We start from the raw sequence: 12,470 nt of genomic DNA on the forward strand, positions 1-12,470 counted from the left end.
AAACTATGCATCCACTGTGGATGCAGCTATTTGCCCATCTGGTTATCACAGTTGTACAATTCAGAAGCTAAATCTTGTGATGCTAGTAGGTCAAATGTAGGTATATACTGATAGTACTGCCCTCTCTATCTTAACACAGAAGTGCGTATGCTTCTCTTTGATGATTAAACACTGTTTACTGTCATGCTTTGACTCAGTGATCAGCTGTGATTTGACCCTCCTCTGTGTAATCATACAGCATCTGCAGTCCCTGTTTATTAGACGTGTAGAGCTTAAGATGGACCCACATAATGGACCCAAATATTGGAGATTCTCAGCCAACTCCCAAACCTATAGAGTCCAGTGAAATGTGCCTGTTTCACACCTATTTAATGTATTTAAATAGCACGCCTTTAAATACAGATCTCAGGTACGTATTCTCCACCCAACACTGTCCACTTACCATAGATAAGTGCCAAAAGAAATATCAAAACATAATGAAACATTATTTTGTTTTATTTTGTCATCAAACTATTTTAACAGTTGGGCAATCTTAGAAGTTTGCATGTGAATCTATATTATATTTAAGCAGTGGGGTTCAGTATTGCAGGAGTATGTTTGCAGGAGAATGGGGCACAGTAAACCAGTGGAGAATGGAACACAGTAAACTGGTCCACTGTGTTTCTCCTCTGGTTTACTGCCTGGTGTCTCCTGTGTCCAGTCGCCCAGTCTCTGCTGCCAGCAGCGGGCTACACAGCTTCATTCACATGAACACAAGCAGCAACAGTGCCAGCAATAATCATGTCTCATTAAAACACATTGCTCAGTTCAGCTGTAGCAACAAAATTGAGTCCACACTTTGAGCTATATGCATCGAGCTAATGTAAAAGATAAATATCACCCCTACTAACTCCATGGGCTGTTAGGATTAGATATGTTGTGTACTCATACACAGTAAACCAGAGGAGCATCAGGCAATTAGGGAACTGGGAAAATATCTCAGGCCTGATAAAGGAGCAATTATGGGCCTTTCAGCTGAAGAGATTCATACACGCACACGCATACGCACACACATACACACACACACACACACACACAGCTTTTTACTACTGTAAAGGCTCTGTGTCACACAGAGCAGCAGTCAGATATAATAAAGCTCTTCTGACATCACAATTTCCATGGTGACAGCCAAAGCAGGACATAACCCTGAAATCTCTGTTCACCATTTTATTTTCTGTATGAATAGTGGGAGTATCCACCATTTTCTGTAATGCAAAAACTCCTAACGGTCACCGCTGAAAACCCGTGAAGCCGTACGAAATGCTCAGGCTACCGGGTGCAGGTCCTTTGGTCTCTTCATACCGAATCGCTGGTGATTTATGCAGGCCCCTCTCTGTTCCACCATCAGTCAGTGCTGTGACCACTTCCTCCTCAGACCAGTTGGTCTGGACTCCTAAGACATCCTTCCAGATCAACGGTGTAAGGGTGAGGACAGCCTGGGGAAGGGCCGTAATCCCCCCCATCTCTCCTTAGTGCTGTGGCCCTGCGTTCCAAGGCCTCCCGATTCTGCGTGTGCTGCATCAGCTCCGCTGCTTAAACAAGCATTGGACAAGGTGAGTGGGGAGCTGGATTACCGTGTCACTTTCACACTTGATTTTCTGTGTGTGTGCTGCCTTCTGTGTACTGAGGTAATATATCGTTTGAATATAATATCACATGTGCAAGCGCGCACACACACAACACAGCTTTTCAAAAACGAAATATATATATATAAATACATAAGCGTGTGTGTGTGTGTGTGTGTGTGTGTGTGTGTGTGTGTGTGTGTGTGTGTGTGTGTGTGTGTGTGTGTGCATTCGTCCTTGCTGGCTTTCAGTGATAACTGTTGAACTGGGAACACACTTCTTTCAGCAGGGATTAGAGAAGAATGCACAGCAGAGGCCGTTTGCCCTACTTCCCACTGGAGCTCTAATTCAGTGTGTGACTCTGCTATCTGTGGAGAACAAAGAGAGAGAGATAAATAATAAAGGCACTGAACGCACCACCATCTGCTCCCCGGCTAGCAAAAACATGGCGGAAAGATGAACGCTTCTCATCTAAGACTCCCTCCTTCTGTCTTGGAAACAGGGAGGCATAGAGAACAGAAAAGAATTCTTAAGCAAATATTTAAGCCAATAATCTAAAAAGATCTCTCTCCTTCTCTCTCTTTTTCTCCACACATCTCTCCGTTGTGCCCTCTTCCATGTGATTGAGCTACAGCCCACAGTAATCTATTTCTGATCACTATTTATCTCAATGAAGTCACTGGGAGAGAAGCACTTATCTAATGCACGGCCCTGCAATCCAATACTGCGCCGGTATTCCATCACCTCGCCCTCTCGTCTCTCTTTTCTCTCTTTCCAACAGTGTGGAAGCAGTAATGCTTCATCTGTCAGCTTCCTGTTCAGAGTTGTGGGAACTCTGTGGACAGCTGCTCGTCCAGCCCAGTGGGTCCTGGGCACAAAGTAAATCACAAACCACATAAAGAACTCACCGTATGTGCTACAATGTTGTGAAACATGTTCTACAATATTATTGTGGCTTTTGACCTACTCACACACACACATCCACCCACACACAGGCACACGCACACACAGGTACACAGAGGCACATGCACAAACAAACGCATATACACACTCGTACACGTATGCCTATTTCACACAAATCCACTGTTGCTCATAGCTTAATACCATGAGAATTGGAACTAAGGTGATTTATGAAATCAGTTTCAGAAAGGCGTGAAGTGCAATGGCTCACAGCCTGCTGGTCCGTCTCCGTGGAGTGTGGGTCCTGATGCTGCACCGTGATGTCATTCCCTCCCAGGAAGGCTCTCCTGCCTCCCCATCACTTATGTGGAGGGTTCGATGGGTGTTTTATGGGAGGCGGACAGACGAAACACAAGCCTGCAGTAGAGCTCCAGACTGAAAGGGAATTCGTAAATGGTCCCCAACCAACAAATACACTCACACACGCAAACACACATGCATGTGTGTGTCCACTGCTCCACCAAGTGTTCTTTAAAAGGTCATACCCAGGAAATGCACACAAGAGAAAGTGATGTCATCCTGAGGATCAATATGAGCTCTTAATGTAATTCTGCCTGAATGCACCAGGCCATGTACACACAATGAAAGACTCCTCCCCATCATGTCCTTATATCTGAGAACACCAGCCAGAGCCCATATTAAATCTGGTTTACTTCCCTCAGCACCATCTTATACAGGTTCAGGTCATCCATCCTTATGACAGTATTTATGCAGGTATTAAAAGCACAGACTGCCTCCAGCATGAGAAACTGAGATGTCTGAGAAAAGGAGGCAGCGCCTTGTTCAACGCCTCTCTCGACGGTGTGACACCTTGTGTTTTCATTTCAACCACTCCAAAAACAGAGAGCCAATCAGCACAATGCCATCGCCATGAAGAACGTGACGAAACACAGCAAGACATGGGCGAGTCTGACCAAGAGACGCGGCAGCAAGGTCAACAAGCGTGAAATCCAGCGCAGGGAGTACCCGCTACCAGGAGGCTGTGGAGTAGGGGATTCATGTGGGGATGAACTGGCAACCTTTGAGAAGCCAGACACCAGTGACACAGCAAGTCAATCTCTGGAAGACACACTTGGAAGGCTGGAACAGGATACAAAGACTGAGGCAGAGAGAGAGAGAGAGAGAGAGAGAGAGAGAGAGGAAGTGACAGAATGAGTACACACAGATGGAGTTGGTTTTGGGTGGGGGTTTACAGGGCCCAACAGAGCCAGACAACAGGGGATACCTTCTGCAAGCTTGCATAGCTACCCACACCCGAACACTACCACAAACACAGAAAACCGGGGAAATGACCAGTCAGGCGTTGCTATAAACAGTGCCGCCATGCACACAACCCTAACCGTAGTTGCATGTGGATTGCGAGAGGGAAGAGCTAGTAGTGATCATACTGATATGATCATAATCATAAACAGATATGAATCTGTTTTGCACTCACAGGATAATAAGTAGTAATACTGATAAATATGAAGGATACAGTCTGTGGTCAAACAGAAGAGTGCAGTAATTAAACTAAAGTTCCGTCCCCATGAGCCAGAGATCTTAGCATGACCAGAGCATTGCAGCACGACTGGGCACACGTGCTGCCCGACATTTTACATAGCTGGCCTCATATAACACGCTTTAACATGCCAGTTACATGGGAAGCAGCATGTAATAGGACGTGCCTGTGGGAAGAGGAAGCTTGACGGCAGGAGAATCAGCCCTGATAGTGTCTTTAGCACCAGTTACCCTGATAGTGTCTTTAGCACCAGTTAGCCCTGATAGTCTCTTTAACACTAGTTACCCTGATAGTCTCTTTAGCACCAGTTAGCCCTGATAGTCTCTTTAACACTAGTTACCCTGATAGTCTCTTTAGCACCAGTTAGCCCTGATAGTGTCTTTAGCACCAGTTACCCTGATAGTCTCTTTAACACTAGTTACCCTGATAGTCTCTTTAGCACCAGTTAGCCCTGATAGTCTCTTTAGCACCAGTTACCCTGATAGTCTCTTTAACACTAGTTACCCTGATAGTCTCTTTAGCACCAGTTAGCCCTGATAGTCTCTTTAACACTAGTTACCCTGATAGTCTCTTTAGCACCAGTTACCCTGATAGTCTCTTTAGCACCAGTTAGCCTTGACAGTCTCTTTAGCACCAGTTAGCCCTGATATTGTCTTTAGCACCAGTTAGCCCTGATAGTCTCTTTAGCACCAGTTACCCTGATATTGTCTTTAGCACTAGTTAGCCTTGATAGTCTCTTTAGCACCAGTTAGCCCTGATAGTCTCTTTAGCACCTGTTACCCTGATATTGTCTTTAGCACCAGTTAGCCTTGATAGTCTCTTTAGCACTAGTTACCCTGATAGTCTCTTTAGCACCAGTTACCCTGATAGTCTCTTTAGCACTAGTTACCCTGATAGTGTTTTTAGCACCAGTTAGCCCTGATTGTCTCTTTAGCACCAGTTAGCTCTAATAGTCTCTTTAGCACCAGTTAGCCATGAGTGGACAACTGCTAGAACAGAGGCAGCCATGTTAGGACCTAATCAGCAGAGCCTGCGTGGAGTTGTTGACATTTTGCCTGGCCCTGGCCTTTGTCACCGTTGTCATTAGCGATCTCGTGGCCCACTTAAATGAATGCACTCTTTCTCCACGCAGGAGGTGGAGCCATTACGGCCGTATGATCTCACGCAACCTCTTCCAATTCCCGCTCAGCCATTAGAACCCTCGTCAAGCCAACAGGCATGAAGGAGCTCTCACAAAAGCACAGGGTCACAGGGTCCAAGCTGCAGGGGCAAGCAGAGGTCTCCATTGACCAGCACTGCAGACAGAACAACAACAGTCCGTCTGTGGCTTTACAACTGCCCACCCCCCACAACCCAACTTACTACTGTTCCCACTCATACCAGCCCCCAGCACAAACTCACTCACACACTAGCAAGGGGAGACAGAGACTGCTACACACACAATCATACACAGGCCTGGCAACAACCCCAGACACAGGCACAGGGACAAGACGTGCTCAGTAAAAAAGAGTGGGCTTCTCAGACTGCAGGCCATCTTGTGACCCAAATGCAAAAGCTTGAACAGAATGGTTCAACAGGCAGGAGTGAGCAGTGCTGACTGTATGGTACAGCATGAGCGTGTGCACGTGTTCGTGCATGTGGTGCGTGGTATAGTTAAAAACAATCTCTGCCAGACTTGTGCAATATACTGACAGCCATGTATGGGGAAGTGAGCAACAACATTAGATATTTTCACTTCCTTCGATGCCATTGTCTTACTCATAAAAAACAACAACAGAAAACACCAACGGTGCTCCACCATAATTCCCCACACAACCGACCACGAAACCTTCAAGAAAACCCAAACCTGAGAGAGCAGAAACAGCTACTGTTCATCAGACACGTCACCATCCTGCTCTGTCCAACAAGTGGCTTCTCCTTATCCATGCAAATCTGTGTGTGTGTGTGTGTGTGTGTGTGTGTGTGTGTGTGTGTGTGTGTGTGTGTGTGATGTGGGTGCATTCAGGGCCTTTCCATTGCTGATACTATCAGCAGTGTTTGCATGTTACTGAAGGGAATGAAATGTAAAATAGGGAAGGGACTAGGCATCTTCGGTAAATGCGCATACACACACACACACACACACACACACACACACACACACATTGCCTTTCCCAACACACATTAGACACTCGCATACCGCCACCATGATCCAAGCATAATCAGTGAAAGGGCAACCATCGAAGACACAACAATGATCCAAACCTCCACATCTGTGGGTCTGTTTTGCTATATCACACACTCCCAAAATGGCGGTGCAGGAGTAATCAGCTAATCTGCAGATCTCAGGCTGCCAGTGAAAGACAAAAGTGCACACACTGCCGCGAGGAGCTAGGCACTCTCTCCCACACACACAGCCGGGGGGCGATAGCGTGCTCGCCTAGCCTAAACACAGCACACATGACATGAATCAACACTCAGCATCAGTTTCCCACAGCTGCAGGGTTATTCCACTGACAAGCTCAACCTTCCCAGAAGCCCTATTCTTCCTGCAGTGCATCCAGATGGTACGCCACCAACGTGAACAAAGACCTGCGGAACTGAGAAATGTAAGCTGAGGTAAACTCAGCAATCAACCATGTCTTTTCATCTTTCTGCTGCGCCCACATGACATGCACACACTTAAAGTTTTTATTCCTGATTCAGGCTCTTACAACATTTAGTGAAGTACGCAGGGTACACAGGGAGTAGCACCACAGACAAGGAGATGTCACACACTTCTCAAGCTCAGGAGGATGACAGTAGGTGAACAGGATGGGCGTGTGTGCTGAGGACGGCACAGAGCTCGATGGGACAGTGAGGAAATGCAAATGTTTTGGGGATAAATAACTCCTGCTAGTGAGAACAGCTGTTTCACTCAGAGATGCGCTGAGAAACTCCCTGTCTCTCTGAGACTCATATGTGAAACTAGTTCAGACTTTTGTGACTGACATCGACCTGTGGCATGACCTTTGGCCTTAGTGTTGCATTTTAGAAATCTGCACCGAGCTAAATAAATGATAAATATTATATACATTTTATGTGCATAAACTGTAGAAATGCATCATAAATATATCCATACATGCTTTTTAGCAGCCTGCTGACTAAAACTTTCCTTCGGGTTTTTTTCTTTCTATTTTTACTATGTTCTGTCAGCATTCCTTATCTTCCTGGTGTGTGTGTGTGTGTGTGTGTGTGCGTGCATATGGAAGTGAAATAGAGACTGTGTGGCTTTGTGTGTACACTGACCTGTGTGTAAGTGGCTTTGTGTGTAAGTACACTGACCTGTAAGTGGCTTTGTGTGTAAATACACCGACCTGTGTGTAGGTGTCATTGTGTGTATGAGTGGGTTGGTGTGTAAATACACTGACCTGTGTATGAGTGGGTTTGTGTGTAAATACACTGACCTGTGTGTAAGTGTTTGTATATAAATACACTGACCTGTATATAAGTGTTTGTTCGTAAATGCACCGACGTGTGTATAAGTGTATTTGTGTGTAAATACAATGACCTGTGTGTAAGTGGGTCTGTGTGTAAATATACTGACCTGTGTGTAAATATACTGACCTGTGTGTATGTAGGTTTGTGTATAAACATACTGTGTGTATGTGGGTTTGTATGTACATATACTGATCTTTGCATGAGTGGGTTTGTGTGTAAATATACTGACCTGTGTGTAAGAGGGATTGTGTGTAAATACAGTGACCTGTATGTGAGTGGGTTTGTTTGTAAATACACTGACTTGTGTCCAAGTGGGTTTGTGTGGTTTTTGGACACTGTATGCTTAAGGCTCAGGTCACGTGTGCTTAAAGCTCATATTTTGTACTCTGTTCTCATGTGACATTTTTAATTTGGTCAATGGTACACATACATCCACAGGTGCATAGTTTTTGTTCACACACACACACACACACACACACACACACACACACACACACACGCACACACAGGCACACACGTGCGCGCGCGCGCACACACACACACACACTTCAAAACAAAATCATATTTACAGGTAGAAAACTGGTAGAAAATCATGGCAAATCTCTCAAGTGTCTCTCATCTTTTATCTCCAGGGAATTAGTGGAGAACAGAATATTTAGAGCTGCCATCCCGGGTGTCCATGAACCCATTCTATCCAACATAACACACAGCAGCTCACCAATCAGGTAGTACAACCAATGAATCAACTGTTGCATGTCCATATGTCATCTATGCTCACAGGAATTATGAATTGTGTAAATTACATCACAAAAATAAACAAATGTAAATATTTACATTAGTAATCTAAACACTCAAAACCACAAAGTCCTTATCCTCACTCATGTCTCTGTCTCTGTTCTACTCCAATGGAATACCCACTCGCACAGGATAAACACTTTTACACACTCATGTGTTTTACACTCTTGTGTGTTTTACACACGTTATGTGTCTTGTAAAATTCATTTAAAAGATCTGGGCTGGGCTAGGAAGCTGAACTGCACCCATTCAACTGAGCGCTCAGAGGAAGCCTATCTCACACCTGAGACTGACGAGCTACTGCAAGCTGACTGGTCACAGGCAGCACCAAAGAAGTCCGCTCTGTATGTAAACAACTCAGAATTCAGGTCTGAGACCTCAAGGGGCATTTTCTTCATCACAGTGGAAGAAGAGCAGAAAGGGAGGAGTGTAGGGCTTCAGCAGAACGTCTGGACCCTCGTCAGCCATGCGGGAGGGCCAGCACGCCGAGACAGGAGAGTAATCAGCTCACTGCTAATCTCAGGGGAAGAGAAATTAATTAAATTGAATTTGAGTTTTTCCAGAGCTGTGAGAGGCAAGGACAAGAGAGACAAGGAGACTAATAGAGAGACAGATACAGAGAGAGAGAGAGAGAGAGAGACCCACCGTTATCATTCCACTGATGACTCTGGCAAGGGTGATTCTGAAAACAGATTTGCAAATGAACAGCCAAATGTTTCTGCGACACTTCCGCTGAAGTGTCTTTTAACGTCCGGCATGAAGAGACATAAAACACAGCACACCTACAGTGTCTGAGGGCATGAGGTTAATATGAGGTTAATGGTGATCTGCAGGTGCACCAGGCCAGGGGTTTGGTAGCAGGCTGACCCCCTGGTGTCGATGTCAGCCTGCACAGTGTAGGGCGCAGAGTCAACCTGCTCTGTCTGCCGACAGAGCACATGGCACACACACACACACCTGAGGCCAACGCGGACCTCACACATCACACCGCACCTGCGGACGTGCTCCAGGAGCAAAACAAAGCCGCTTTTGTAATGTTTACAGTACGCACGCCCCTTCATATTCTATTCTCTATTACACATCTATCACACTCACACATGCACACACGGACAAAGAGAGGCTTGTGACTAATGTCTTTATTGATTCTGTGTGTTGTTAGAAGCATTGTATTACAGTCAAAATACAGCTTTTCCAAGAACCGGAGTTACCTGTTCCTCACAGGCGAGAGCAACAGGGCTGCTGGCTCCTTCGTAGCTCAGCAAGGAGCACGCTACACTGCACTTGCAGTCGAGGTGATCACTATCTTCAGATATTTCAGAACAATTCCTGCATCTTCTGCGATTTACATTTGGAATTGGGAAAAAAAACACTGTCTGGGGATGCGTGACCGAGGATACGACCCCTAAAGACATGACCGCCAGAGACACGACCTCCAGAGTTCAGCTCCTTGTGACCACGAGGGTCACAAGAAAGACGTCTCTGCTGGTGAGCAGGCCATGTTATTCAGTCTGCTTTATTACAGTGCACCAAACTACTGAGCTACGGTTTATCTAGGCAAACATGGCCACACGTGCAGAAGGTCCCAAGCACAAGCCGACACCTCATGCAGAGAGGCCGTAAACATGATTCCATGCGCCAGCCTGCAACAAACGCAGCCTCAAACGCAGACTCCCAGAAGTCCACTTGGGCCTTTGGGTATAAATGCTGGGTTTGTTTTATGTGGTGCTGAGTGCCATTTGAATGAATGCTTCTTGGTTTAGGGTCCTGGGCTCATGATCATCAGAGGCTGATTAAGATGCCTTTGTGTAGTGTTCATTCAGCCCACGTGTCGATTGCACTGCACAGACTCTGATGCTGGAGGTGTACACACGAGGTGAACTGAGGTGATTCCAGAGGACTGAAATGCCGTTAAAGAAAACAAAGCAAAAAAAAAAAAAAACCCAATATCTACTATATATGAGGAAACATACCAACACACCTTTGCTTTATCTAATAGCATCAATGACACAAACAATTCTTGTAAAAGACTCTCAGTGAGCCAAGATACTAAGAGATGACTTGGAGATGTGGGCTTGTGTATGCGTGTGTGCGTGAGAGAGAGTTTCTACATCTGTGTGTGTTCATATGTGGGTATATGTGTTTGTATGTGTGTGTGTGCGCGCATGTTTGTATTTCATACAGTGGTTCTGGGTCATCAACACATGATAAACTCAAACCGCTTCATTCGAAATAGTCTGGTCCAAAGTCCTGAAACACACTTGATATGCATTTCAGACACACTTACACACCCTTTAATGACTTTGACGCACTTAGCCAACATCATGTCACTCATGTTACATGGCACACATAACACTGGTCTGTAATCTAAGTGTAATACATGAAGAATGTCTCCAGTTCTCAGGCAACACCCAGAGCAAAGCCGCGGAAACACTACAGTGGTGTGTGTGTGTGTGTGTGTGTGTGTGTGTGTGTGCGCGCTACGGTATTAGGAGATCTGGAACTACCACTTTTTAAAAAGGAGCTCAGAAGTGGCCAGCTGATGTGAAGAAAAGTGTCAATACCTCCATGTAGAAATGTGTGTAGTTTCCGTAGACTCACACCTCCTCCATCAAGCTGGAGCAGCACACACTCGAGCAGCTACAGGTCACTTCCTCCACTAGTTCCCTCCGTGGACCACTACGACATGCATGTAAACCTAATGTACTGAACCAAATCACCATGTTGAGACAGGGAGAGACAAGGAAGAAAAGGAAGACAAAGAAGGGAGAGAGAGAGAGAGAGAGAGAGAGAGATCAGGATACTCTGGCTGGATACTGTTTGAACCAATTAGTTTAAACAGCATCTGTGTGAGTCCAGAAAGCCCACAACAGTACTGGCCTCATGATAACTTCTCTGCTCCGTTTTCTAAAGTAATAATATCCAGGTTCTGCTGCTGTGTTCGCATTCGTAGTGGAACAGAGAGGCATACATGAGGCTTACATGTAAGGGTATTAGTCATTTCTGCTCTTTCAGCTGTGTTCAGTTCAGCAGTAGGAACTGAAAAAAGAGAAGATAGTATGTGTGTGTATATATGTATATATATATATATATATATATATATATATATATATATATATATATATATATATATATATATATATATATAATGAGCACTTTGCTTGCACAGCTGCTGATGAAGGACCTCTGTCCGAAACGTTCTGTTTCTCTGGAAAAAAGTTTCTTGCTAAAGTATCTTACTAAAGTACACTGCAGTTAGCACTTACTTCCCTACAATGTATATATGAAAAAAGTGTAGGCAGGGGGGGTTGGGAGGGGAGAGAGACAGGAGACTAAAGGAGACAAAGAAACTTTCTTTTCATTGGTCATAGTCTCCAGGAACTGTTGTCTGTAGTTGTTTCCTATGAAGTTACACACACGTAAAATCCCTCTTACTCTGGCATAGGTAAAACCAACCTCAGATGAAGGTTGTGGGAAACCTTGCCATGAAGAAGAAACATGAACATGATAAGAGAAGCAAACATCAACCCAAATACTTCAGAACTGTGTAGTTTAACTGAATCTTGGGATTCCCAACCTTCAAAATCCACTAGAAGATGTCTACACTATGACCAGAAGCTTTGTGGAAGACCTCCATTTCATTAGAGCGAGCCACTAAACGCAGCCCTCGAATGCCTTCGTAAAATGTCATTGGCACTACAAACGGAATTGTGACAACAATGGAACTTTTCTTGCACACTATTATCACCTTTGACCATGAAAAGGGAGTGAAGACTAAGAAACCCCCTGATACCCAGTATGATATTGGTACTGTGTTTTCATTCAAGTTATCTATGGGCTGATGAAAACCAATGACATTATCAATATGACTACATAGCATAAGATTGAAGGCCAAAACCTACCCGTCCAGAAGGCTGAAACCTGGCCATGGGTGGACCTTTCAGCAAGGCAATGACCTCAAACACACATTAGCACAGGAACATTTTTCAATGTCTTTCTCGTTCTCCATATTGGAACCCTATTAAAAACCTTACCGAAGGGTTAGACTGGATGAAAAATCTCTGTGTTCGACTGTGTTAAAGCATTTGAGTACACTGACCTCAGGGAGGCATCACCAGATATTTATAGAGGGTGCCAATGTTTTTTATTTATTTATT

At 44.9% G+C, this 12,470-nt stretch overlaps 1 long non-coding RNA gene across 1 annotated transcript; it reads right to left on the minus strand.

The window, feature by feature from the left end:
* Window positions 1-513: 513 nt before the first annotated feature.
* On the minus strand, window positions 514-11,015 carry LOC143514973 (uncharacterized). The gene is made up of 3 exons (XR_013130997.1): window positions 10,878-11,015; window positions 2,776-2,939; window positions 514-2,472 (listed from the first exon to the last, which is right to left on the minus strand). It is a non-coding gene; the product is annotated as an uncharacterized LOC143514973 (long non-coding RNA).
* Between the last annotated feature and the right edge of the window lie 1,455 nt (window positions 11,016-12,470).

Source organism: Brachyhypopomus gauderio, chromosome 5, assembly GCF_052324685.1.
Source record: "Brachyhypopomus gauderio isolate BG-103 chromosome 5, BGAUD_0.2, whole genome shotgun sequence".
Lineage (NCBI taxonomy): Eukaryota > Metazoa > Chordata > Actinopteri > Gymnotiformes > Hypopomidae > Brachyhypopomus > Brachyhypopomus gauderio.